Below are 12867 nucleotides of genomic sequence, written 5' to 3' on the forward strand. Positions count from 1 at the left end.
GACGGCACAAATGTTGAATTGACATGTAATTTGTGTCCGAAAATTGCAACTATCCCTGTTCCACCGACTTTGCGGCAACCACTCCCCGTAATTGATATTCCCTTTTCCCTGAGCGCCATGGATATCGTGGGACCTTTGGAATGAGGAAGGAGACACGGATACAGAAGAATCATGATGATTGGCATAAACATTTATTAAATAATAAAGTGGTCGGAAAATGCCTCACTATCCCTAATCTAGGATGTATTTCCCTACCTCAACCAAAAACAAAGAGTCTGTCAAATGTCAAGATGCCCAAAACAAAATGTCCTGTGTCCGAAAATCTATCCTAGCCCTCACATTCTAAAAACAAATTCTAAGGTTTTAAGGGTATTGACTTTGACTTAGAAAGTGTGCAAATGTTCAAGTTCAACAAAAGGTATAACTCGAACAAAAGTTCCAAATAGATAATGTTCACAGTTCTGGTAAATGACTCACTTCCCATGTTTCTTTCCAACAAAAAAAAGTTCGAAAGAATAATCAAGTTCTTTATAGCCCAAGAGGATAAGTCCCTCCTCTTGGCGCTGCAATTCACTTCAGGGGAGATTACTCCCTTCCCCAGACATTTTAGCATATTCAATACAGTACAGATCCTAAAGGCATGGGTCTTCCTTGGGATTCTCTTTCCAATACAACTCAACTTGGGGTTGCAAAAGCACCTGGTGTACTTCCCTGACAGGTTCTTTCATACAGTTTCTTTAGACAATTTGGGTGTGGGTCCCAGACCCACAAAGCACCTGGTATACTCTCCTGCCTGGTTGTCTTGTACAGTTCTTTAAGGGTGCAAGTCCTAGACCCGCAGTTCGCCTGGTATACTCTCTTGCCAGGACTTTAGGTTGCAGTCTTTCTTTCTCACTCAGTGGGTTTCCCCAAGCTAATTCATGGCAAAGTACTGTGACTATGAAGATGACAATGATTCCAATGATTATTACTCCCCCTCTCTCAGCAATCAAGTCATTCTTTCAGGGTCTCTGCCTCAGTTTCGGCATCTCATTTTTCCCTCTATGTTCACCAGTAAGATCTTCGTGCTTTCATTCCATTCGTACATATTCAGGTACACTCCTTGGTATTTGCGGCCTCGAGTGGCTTTAACCAGTCAGTGGAATTAAGCGTTCTCACTCCTCACATTGAAACAAAGCCTGCCCTGGTTTCCAGTTTCTGCTGCAACTTCCTTCTTCCTCATCTGGCGATTCTGCTGTTAACCGGCACCGCTTCACTACATGGCTGTTCTGGTGCTCGCCTCTGCACCTCTCCACTTGACATCAAATGCTCTGCGACTACATCTTCCGGTCCCTTCTGTTCTCGGTATACCCAATAGGCCAGGAGTGCTTGGGTTGGCTCCCTCTCTCGCCACCTCCACTCACCTGCCTTTGGGTTTCCCTCCCGGATAGGGATGTTGTCTGCTCTGCACTGCAACCTGCATTTCCCGTCGGCTTCCAAGGTGATTCTTGGAAAGGGAAACACTCTCCATTTTCCTGCAGCCGCTGATTTAAACTCCCGCCTCCAGGCAGAGAAATGTCTCAGATCAATCATATTCTTCAAAACACTAGACTGCGCATTATGCTTAACACTCTGTTTTATGGCAGTTTTTTCCTTGTCTCAGCACATGCTGTTTTACTAATGTAAAAGGTTCACACGTGCTTTCAGCAGCCTTTGTAGTATATTGTAGAGGAATATCACAATAGGCCATCAAGGCATGGGGAATGGAGGGAATATCCCTAAAAGGAAAGGGGGATAACTTGTCTCATCTGATGATGGCTGTCCATCCCCTTGAGGATGGCCTCCCCTCATGTTATCCTCCCTCACATAGCCACCCCGAGGGTCAGGATCAGGTAATGGCTGCCGTCCCGTGGCCCCATGAGGATAGTCTACCTCTGGGAAAGGTCTGATGACATCATCAGATTCATCACATAACCTTCCCCTAATGCTACTCCATTGGCCTCTATTGGGAAGCAATAGGGCTGCATGTGTAGGAACCAGCACATGACTTGTGCATTGGTGTCTTTATGGACACTAATCCATGTTAATGGAGATTGATCGCTGACTAACCTTAACGTTCTGCAAGTGAGATAGTATTTCAAGTATGAAACTGCACATTTTATGGCTATGGCCTCGACCTCAATTGTGGCATTGTTTTTTTCCCAAGAATATAATTTCCGACTACTATAAACAATCGGATGTTCGATGCCATGGTGATCTTGGGGAAAGAACAACCGCTAGACCAACATGATAAGCATCTGTTTGAAAAATAAATTCTTAGCTAAAATTGACCGATTTTAGCACTGGTTCACTGCACAGAATTCGTTTTAGCCTATCAAAACCACTTGGGTTATCTGGACTCCATTTTATCTTTTGGGGTTCGGCGTTCTTAAGCTTATCAGTGAGGCAAGAGCTAATAGAGGAATAACTGGGAATTAATCACCTATAGTATCCAACCAACAGCTCCCAGGTCTTTTTTATTTGTCTTAGGCACTGGGGTTTCTTTTACAGCTTTCACCTTTTCACTTTGGCGTTGAACAAGCCCTTTCCCGAGAAAAGAAACCAAGGTCCTTGACTTCTGCCTGTTCCAAGGGGCATTTTTTGGGTGTTTACAGTAAGGCCGGCTTTCCTCAATGCCCTGGTTACTAAATAGAGATGGTGCATGTGTTCTTTCCACATCCTACTATGGATGATTATATCATCGATATAACCTCCACAGAAAGTGGCATACGGCTGAAGGACTTGGTCCATCAGTCTTTGAAATGCAGTTGGTGCCCTGTGGAGGCCAATTTGTGGCACCATGAAATGGAATAGTCCAATAGGGGAGGAGAAGGCTTTTTTCTCCTTGTGCTCTGGATTAACGGGTACTTGCCAGTAACCTTTTGTCAGAATTGGGATTCTGCGTTCACCTTCCTGAAATCAATACAGAACCTCCACAATTGATCTAGCTTTGCAAGGAATACTGGCGGATAGGACCAAGGTCTCTGGGCTGGTTCAATAAGATCAGAGTTCAACATCTTCTCCACTTCCTCTATGATTATTCCTTTTATTGCTACAGGGATCTGTTATGGTTTTAAATTAACAACCTTCCCCAGGGATGTGCAGATGTAGTCCAAAACCCCTTTTACTTTCCCTGGCTCACTTCTAAAGACATCTGGAAACTGTTCCAGTAAATCTCGTAAATCCTGTTTCTGGGTCTGTGGCAGGTGGGAAAGAAGCAAAGTATTTTTGTCTGACTCTTCTTTTAAGAGACTAGTCAGTATCACCGTTGTGGATTGTAAAGTATCCTCTCTCCACTCCTTAAGGAGGTTTATATGATAGAGATGGATCTTGATTCACCTATCTGGTTGTGAGATTCAATAGTTGTAGGGCCTTGTTTGCTCAAGCACCTGATAGGGTCCATTGCCATTTAGACAACATCTTATTCTCTGATGTTGGTAGCAGAACAAGAACGTTCTGTTCAATAGAAAAAGATCTAAGTAGAGCCTTCTTATCATGAGAGGTCTTTTGATTTTCTTGGGCTTTAGCCAGGTGTACTTGAACTATCGCTCTTACAGTTTCCATAAGTGTTTGTTAATGTTGGGCAGCCTGAGAGAGTGGTAACAGGACTTCCTCCTTATCCTCCCAGGCCTCCCTCAACATGTCAAGGACATCCGGTGGCTCCCTACCATACAACAGCTCAAATAGTGAAAACCATGTTGACGATTGTGGTGTTTTTTGGATGGCAAAGAGAGCCCTGGAGATCATAATGTCCCAATATTTGCTGTCTGCCTCAACCATTTTCAGAATTACACTTTCAAGGTTTTGTTAAAATGTTCCACTAATCCATCAGTTTGAGGATGGTAGACAGAGGTCCTAAGGGTTGTAATATGTAGGATCTCTTTTACCTCTGCCATTAACTGACTATGAAGGTAGTCCCTTGATACATTTGGATCTCCTTCGGAAAGCCAACTTGTGAAAAAAATGGGATTGGTTGTTTCAAAATCTGTTCAGATGTATTATTGCGTAATGGGAAGGTCTCTGGCTATCAGGTAGCATAATCTGCAACTACCAAGATGCATAGATTTCCCCACCTGGGTGGCTCAAGGGATCCAACTATGTCCATACCTACATGGGAAAAGGGTACATCAATGATAGGTAAGGATTGGAGTGGAGCTAGAGGAGGTATTTGAGAACTCGTTTTTTGTTATGACACAAGGCACAAGTAAGTACAACGTTTTTCACATCAGCATAGATTCCATGCCAATAGAATCGGTTTATCACCAGCCCCTGAGTCTTAGATGTTCCTAAGTGGCCACCCGTTAGGTGGGAGTGGGCCACCTCCAACACCATTCTCTTTTGACTTTTAGGTACTATATTCTGGGATCCAGGAGTACCATCGGGGCTAAAGAGTTCCTCTATAAAGTAAACCATGCCTTAAAAAGACGAATGGTCCCTCTTTTAGTCTCCACTCTTCTTCCAATACGTACGACATGTAGAAAAAGTCTTTGCTAGCATGGGGTCATTCAGTTGATCAAATACTAAATCAGGAAATCTCAGCTTCCTCCCCAAGGGTTTTTACTGTCTCAGATGTAAATGTGAATCTTCATCTGCCTCCGAAGCCTTTTCCCTGTCTCTCAGTTGTATCTGTTTTCTTAATTTCCTCCATTTTGGGCAATAAAGCTCTTTACAGAATCCCCTGAGCTATTTTCTCTCCCACCTTAATTTGATATGCGTGTTTCCCACTGTTTTGAATTTAGATCTTCATATCACCTCTATAGTCGGGGTCTATTACTCCTGTCAGGATGTCTAGGTCATACCGCCAAGCTAGGCAAGACTTGGAGGCAAACCTAATGTAAGTACTGGGGGGTCACTAGGACCAGGTCAGTGGGTATTAGGATTCTGTCTCCAGGCTGCACTAATTTGTCCCTGCTACTACATAGGTCGAATTCAATAGAATTTTGTGTAGCTACAGATTGATCAGTGGCTAGGTTACTGCGTTTTTCAAATCTGAGAGTTCCCCAGTTTATGTCAACTGAGCCCAATCCTGCCCCTGACACCTTATGTGAGGAACCAAGAATGAAACGCGGACACCGGCATACACTTTTATTAAATAATAAAGGGGTTGGAAAATGCCTCACAATCCCTAATCTAGCACATATTTCCCTACCTAAACCCAAAACTAAGGGTATGTCAGATGTCAAGATGTCCAAAACAAAATGTCCAGTGTCTGAAATCCTATCCGAGCCCTCACATCCTAAAACAAACTCTAAAGCGGTAAGGGTATTAACTTTGGCTTAGAAAGTGTGCAGATGTTCAATTTCAATAAAAGTTATAAGTTGAACAAAAGTTCCAAATAGATAATGTTCACAGTTCCAGGGAATGACTTCCCCAGGTTTCTTTCCAGCAAAACAAAAGTTCAAAATAATAAGCAAGTTCTTTATAGCCCAAGAGGGTAGCTCTCTCCTCTTGATGTTGCAATTCACTACAGTGGAAATTACTCCCTTCCCCAGACTTTTTAGCACATTCAATACAGTTCAGATCCTAAGGGCACGGGTCTTCCTTGGTATTCTGTTTCCAATATAATACAACTTAGGTCTGGGTACCAGACTCTCAAAAGCACCTGGTGTACTCCCCTGGCTGGTTCTTTTATACAGTTTCTTTAGACAATATAGGTGTGGTTCCCAGACCGACAAAGCACTTGGTATACTCTCCTGCCAGGTTCACTTGTATTTGTTTATTTTATTTACTATAGCTCTCCAGACCCAGGTGTAAATGGGCGCTTGAGGACAAGTTGCAGAGTTACAGTATACAAGCAGTTATACAATTGTGGCGGAAATATGCCATATATGGTATGTACAGGCAGGTAGTAAGGAGCATTTCAGATTAAGTACAAATATACAATAAGAATTGAGCTCATTTTATCTAAGGGTTTCCTTCTCCAGTAGCCAACTAATGACTAGTTTTCTGAACAATTGGAAGGATTTAACCAGTTTAATATTCAGTGGCAAGGTGTTCCAAAGTAGAGGGGCGAGGACAGTGAAGCTCGAGCCTCCCGCTCTTTTAGCGGTGAATCTGGGCACGAGGAGGCTGAGGGTATTAGATGATCTGGTGACTCTTGTGTTGGGTTTAAGAGTGAGTTTGTTAGTCAAGTATTGGGGGGCTAGGTGGTTTAAGGCTTTGTAGGTGAGGCAAAGGGTTTTTAGGTCAATTTTCTGCTGAATGGATACCCATTTGCAAGATGTTCTTGTGTGGGAAATGTGCTCCCTCTTGGGAATATTTAGAGCTGCTCTCAGCGCATTATTTTGGAGGATCTGAAGTTTCTTGATTATAGCTTGGTTGGCACTAAGTTAGAGGCTGTTACAGTAGTCAAGCTTTGATTGTATAAGGGCTCGCGCCAGAATGAGGCAACTGTTTGTAGATAGGAACGGTCTACAGGCTCTGATTAATTTTCCCGTTTAGGCGGTGGCTGAGGCAGTCATATTGACTTGTTTGGCGAGGTTGGTATTGGCGTCCAGGTAGAAGCCTAACGTTTTCACGTTCTTCACAACTGGGATGATGTTACTATCTATGGTGAAGTTCAAGCAATCGGGGCTGAGTTTCTGTAGATTATTGGGGGACCCGCCTAGGAGGAGCTCAGTCTTCTCATCATTCAGACAGAGGCCATGTGTGGCCATCCATGCCTGAATGATGGCGAAGATTTCGTTAATCCTAGTGGCGTCAGTGTTGTAGTTACCAGAGATGGTAAGGAGTATCTGGGTGTCATCTGCGTAGTTGGTGTAGGTGACACCCAGATGGTCCAGTTTATCGAAGAGGGGCTTCGTAAAGATGTTATAGAGGGTGGGGGAGACACAGGAGCCTTGTGGGACACCACAGGTGATAGGGATGGGGTCAGCTGCAGCCACAGAGGAAAAGACCCTCCTGGTTCTGTTGGCTAGGAAGGATTGAATCCACATGACAGCAGGGGGGGCGAAGTGGGCAGCAGAAGAGAGGTGGTTGCAGAGTATTTTGTGGTCAACCAAGTCGAAGGCTGCTGAAAGGTCTAGGAGGAGTAGGATAGCTGCTTTGTTTTTGTCCTTGATGTCATCAATCTGGCTTTTAAGGTCAACAAGGGCAGTTTCCGTACGATGTTGAGGGCGAAAGCCAGATTGACGTAGGCCTAGCAGTTGATTAGACTCCAAGTAATCCTGGATTTGCAGATAGGCAACTCTGTCGAGGATTTTTAGGAGGAAGAGGACTGTGGTAATCGGCCTGTAATTGGTGGGAATGGCTGGGTCAAGAGACTGTTTTTTTAGGAGAGGGAGAACCCAAGACTGTTTTAGGTTGTTAGGTACAGAATTAGTTGAGAAGGATAGGTTTACTAGTTTGGAGATAAATGGGGCGAGGTCTCGCGCCGCGTCTTTGATTATCTGTGCGGGGCAGCTGTCCCCTTTACAATTTGAAGGTTTAAGGGATGCTATGATTTTTTGAATTTCGGGTATCGTGACCGGTTTAAATGTAAAGCCGGAGGTATTGCTAGTAGGGGTGGGTGTGCTAGGTGTGAAGGCGTTGCTGTTTGATAGTTGTAATCTGTTGGATTCGATTTTGTTTTGAAGACCAGTGATTTTGTTAGCTAAGGCATTTTGGATGCTGGTGCACCATGCCTTGTCCTTCACGCAGGTATCGGTTGGAGGATTTGGATTTTCTAATTCCTTCAGGATGGTGAAGAGTTCTTTAGCAGAGGATTGGGCATTGTTTATTCTGACATTATAGGCTTCTTTTTTAGTCCGGATTATCTCCTTCTTGTAGTGGGACGAAATGGTCGTAAGATTAGCTTTGTTATCTGCACAGGGGTTAGTTTTCCATAGGGTTTCCAACTTGGCTTTCTTTTTTCTAAGAGTTTTAAGTTTCGGTGTGTACCAAGGGTTCAAGTGAGCTATAGGCTTACATTTGCGTTGCTTTAATGGGGCAACGGCATCAATAGTGCTAGTTATGGCATCATTGTAGGAGTCGACCAGAAGTTTAAGGCTGGCGTTAGCTGGGATTGTGTTAAGAAGGGGGAGGATAAGTGGTGTAAGGGTCTCTGCGGTGATGTTGCGCTTGTTTCTCGTCAGGCAGGCTGGTGCGTAAAGGCGCTGTTTAAGGTTAGGATTGTTTTGGTAGATGTCAAATAATATGAGGAAGTGGTCAGTCCATATAAGAGGTTGTGGGGCTTTGCAGGTGACATTACAGTTATGGGCTGCGACCCAGTCAATAGTTCTACCTTTCTGGTGGGTAGGTAAAGTAACGACTTGGGTGAAGTCGTACTCAGATAAGGCGTTAGCCAGGGAGGCAGCAGGAGAGTCGTTAGGGTCATTGAGCCCTAGGTTAAAGTCTCCTAGAATGATATTTTGGGAGTGGGGCTTGGAATTCTCTGCTATAAGAGAGGTAATGTCTTCCTCGAAGGAGCTTGTGGGGCCGAAAGGCCTGTATATGAGTTGCAGGGCAATGGTGCTCTTAGGGGTAGTTTGTACTTGTTAGGCGGAAACCTGTACAGTTCCCTCTGGGACCACTGCAAAAGATTTAGGACTACAGGTGTTTGGCAGTAAACCCACTTTGTATCAGTCTGTACCACACAGATTCACTTGGAAGCTGTGGCTGAGCAGTCAGACTTCCCTCAAGAAGAGTTAGGCAGTATGTCGAGTATACAAAATAGGGCAATTTACACAGTAGGACAAGCAAACAAGGAACAAGGCTTCGGTGTAAAGATATATAGTTATTTATTTATAAAAACACATCTATGGAAAACACTCTGGCACTAATACGGCAAACAACTTCAATCACAATTACTATAAGTAAATCAATACCACTAACAATAGTTCGACAAATCTAGGTTCAATGGCACCACTTATTTGCAGACAGAGGTGAATGCTTTAACCTAGATGGCACTCTAGTATTCGTTAGGACGGGAGAGAAAAGGCAGGGTATGAAATCAACTCGGTACCAAAACTTTTACGAACAAATGCAAGGCAAGTAAGGCAGGGTCTACTGTAGATTCGCAAAGTTCAGAGGCCAGGCCCACTCGGAGAGAGGCAAGGCGATATGTCCCAAAAAGTATCACAGTGGAAATGCACTTCGAGTCTTTGTCGAAGATTGTTATAGAAAGATTGGATCAGTTCAGAACAGAAAGTTAAGAAGGCTTGGAGGCGACCCAATGGAGAGGCGAGGATTCAGATACCTCACGCTAACCGACACAAGGGAAGCCAGGCGGACACGGTAGACAGCTCTGTTGTTCCTGGTGGTGGATGCACATCGGGGCTTTGCCAAGAGAAGAGATGATATTGTCGTCGAAGGAAAGTTGAAGATCGTTGCACCACCAGGGAAGAGGCCAGCCGCAGAGTGCTCCATCACAAGGCACCACCTTTTGGTAGCGGTACAGGAGTTAGTGGCTATCCGGTTGCCGGGGTGCCCTGCACGGGCAATTCGACCACTGTGTCTTGGAACGAAGAAAAAGCAAAGGGGACTGGTTGTTCCCACCAGTCAGGGGAAGAGACTCTCCGGCGGGGAGATCTCCTCTGTCGTCGGGAAGTGGTGAGTCGGTTTAGCAGGGCTCCACCTGAGGTGTCGTCATTGCAGGTCGGCTCAGCTTTACCCTCGTCGGATTCTTAGGTCCTGTGGCGACTTCTAAAGATCCAGTCCCAAAAGCCTGCTTTTATGCAGAAAACCCCCATTCATTCAGCCTAGCTGTCAATCAAAACACGCTAAGTGGTGAGCGGGGTGGCTCACCACTTGGGCCAATCACACCAGAGTGCGACTTGAGTTGGCAAGGCAACTCAGTCCAGGGTGCCTAAACCCCCTCCCACACCCCCTGTGGTACCCAGACAGAATGGCACCACTTTGGAGGACTTCTGTGTAGAAGCCCGCCAAAAGTGGAACAAAGGGCTCAACCTTTGGTTTAGGAGTCTTAGAGACGAACACAGACGCCATTTTAAAAATCGAGATCTGGCAGAAAATACCAACCGATAGATTTATTTAAGATAAACAAAGCGGTGGTATGTTAGAGATTAACGAGAAAAAGTATTAACCTCCAACAATGGGAAGAATCCCATAGAGTTATATTCGGGGTCGAATATAACAAGTAGTTTCCACTGCCACCAGCCAAAACTCGACGAGGGGGGACGGGACAGTGCCCCCTCGAATAACAGACCCAGGAGTAATCGAATTACCCATACTAGTATGTCCACAAAAGGATGGTTTGTACTAGTTCTGTTAGTAAATGTAGGTCTAGTAAAGCCAATGGTGACTTTACATGCCCGGGGAGACAGTAGTCAGTCCCCGGGTATGGAGTCTATGGTGGGGATCCTCTAGGATGCCCCAGTCTTACGGCACGGAGGGTGCGGTGTAACACGCATGGCAAAACATATGAGACCCTATGGAGTAAAAGACCCCATAGCCCATAGAACACATTGACATTGAAAGGAATACACACATTCATGTCCAAGAGTGGGAAAAAAAGAGTCTCACTCTTGGCAGGATGGAAAAAAACAAACTCCAGAACTCCAGCAAAGCTGCTGGGTGACTCACTAGGTTAGGAAATTCAGCCTAAACAGAGAATTCTCCCTAACAGTACTTTGATAGTGAGGTGTTTGCAGGATTTAAGCGGGGGGGAGGTGATGAGTCTGACGTCGAGAGAGGACTTGAATATGATTGCTACACCTCCTTCACGAGCGTTGGGTCTATCCGCTCTGAGGATGGAGTAGTTGTCAGGAATGGCGAGAGTGAGGTAGAGACCTGCTGCTTCGTGTAGCCAGTTTTCTGTGGTAGCAAGGAAGTCAAGGTCTCCTGAAAGGATAATGTCGGCAATTTCAGTGGGGTGGGCTACTAGGGATCTAACGTTGAGTAGTGCCCCTTTTAGAGGTGCAGTGTTAGTGGCCTTAACGCTGTCCCTAGTTGTGGACTTGGTTGCCCGTGCGGTAGGCAGCTTGCCAAATTTGGTGGGTAGTCTGGTGCAGAGTCTGTTATTGCAGTCCTGGAGGGGAGGCTTACTTGTGGGGTGGTGAGCCAATGGATTGGGATGGTGAGGTGTGAGGGCAATGTGGTCAGCTTTAATTATGTTGGGGGTGTTGGGTAGGATATTATTTGGTGTGGCATTAATTATCGCAGTAGAGTGTTGGAGAGTGAAGTGTGGGAAGGGTGGGAGGGAAGGGAGGAAGGGTGTAGGACAGGGGATGGGGTGGTGTCTAGGGCAGCCTAGTTTAGCTAGTCCATTGTTATATGGTATATAACTGTTGCTGCTACATGGAATGCTATTGTTTATGATGCAAAAGGGGAGCATGGTGAGCATAAGCCAAGGGAGCATAGTTGGGATTATGCAGTGATTGGGCAGTTTGGTTGTTAGCACAGCAGAGTGCAGAGGAGGGCAGTGCAATTGCAGTAATTGCAGCGACAATCCTGCGATCGAAATTGCTCCTAGGTTATAAAGTGGGCAGTACTAGTCGTGCAACAACATGTAGGCTTAGGCTAAATTCTGAGTTACTACTATGGTGCAAAAGGGCAGTTCTAGTAATGCAATGACATGTAGGCATAGGCTAAATTCAGAGTTACTGCTAAAGTGCAAAAAGTGCAGTTCTAGTAATGCAATAACATGTAGGCATAGGCTAAGTTTGGAATGGCTACTATAGTGCAAAAAGGGCAGTTCTAGTAATGCAATAACATGTAGGCATATGCTAAATTCAGAGTTACTGCTAAGGTGCAAAAAAGGGCAGTTCTGGTAATGCAATAACATGTAGGCATTTACTAAATTCAGAGTTACTGCTAGGGTTGAGAAGAGGAAAAAAAAAATTGGTGGTGCAATAACCAATAACGGGAGGGCATGGGGTAAAACTCGACATTTCCTAGTGAAATGTCGAATGTTTCTTGTACAGTTCTTTATGGGTGGAAATACTAGATCTGCAGTTCGCCTGCTATACCCTCTTTCCAGGACTTTAGGTTGCAATCACTCGTTCTCACTCAGTGCAAGGGGTCATTCTCACTCAGTGCAAGGGGTTATGGGTTTTGCCCAAGCTACTTCATGGCAAAGCACTGTGACTATTAAGATGACAGTGATTCCAATGAATGAGGATTACTCTCTCCCCCACTCTCTGCAATCAATTCATTCTTTCAGTGTCTCTTTGCCTCAGTTTCGGCATCTCATTCTTCGCTCTGGGTTCACCGGTAACATATTTGTGCTTTCATTTCATTAATACGTATTCTGGTACTTGCCTCAGTATTCGCTGGCCTTAAGCGACTTTCCCCAGTCAGCGGCACAGAGCGTTCTCGCTCCTCGCATTGGAACAAAGCCTGTCCTGGCTTTCGCTTCCCACTATGACTTCCTTCTTCTTCATATGACAATTCTGCTGTTAACTGGCACCACTTCACTACACAGCCAGTCTGGAGCTCGCCTCTACACCTCTCCTCTCGCCGGCAATGCTCTGCAGCTGCTGGTCACTTCTGCTTCTCGGTCTGCCCAATTGGCCAGGAGTGCTTAGGTGGCTCTCTCTCGCCTGCCTTTGGGTTTCCCTCCTGGATAGGAACACTGTCTGCTCTGCACTGCAACCTGAGTTTCACTTCAGTTTCCAAGTCAACTCTGGGAAAAGGAAGCCCTCTCAATTTTCCTGCAGCGGCTGATTTAAACTCCTGCCTCCACGCTGGGAAATGTCTTGCGACAATCACATACTTCACAACACTATACTGTGCATTATAATTTAAACTCTTTTTCATGGCAGTCCTTTTTCTCGTCTCAGTATGTGCTGTTTTACTAAATATAAAAGGTTCACAAGCTCTTTCAGTAGCCTTTGCTGGATATTGTGGGGATTTATCACAATATGCCATCAAGTCATGGGGAATGGAGGGAATATTCCTAAAAGGAAAGGC

Source organism: Ambystoma mexicanum, chromosome 14 (assembly GCF_040938575.1).
Source record: "Ambystoma mexicanum isolate Mex_15411 chromosome 14, UKY_AmexF1_1, whole genome shotgun sequence".
Lineage (NCBI taxonomy): Eukaryota > Metazoa > Chordata > Amphibia > Caudata > Ambystomatidae > Ambystoma > Ambystoma mexicanum.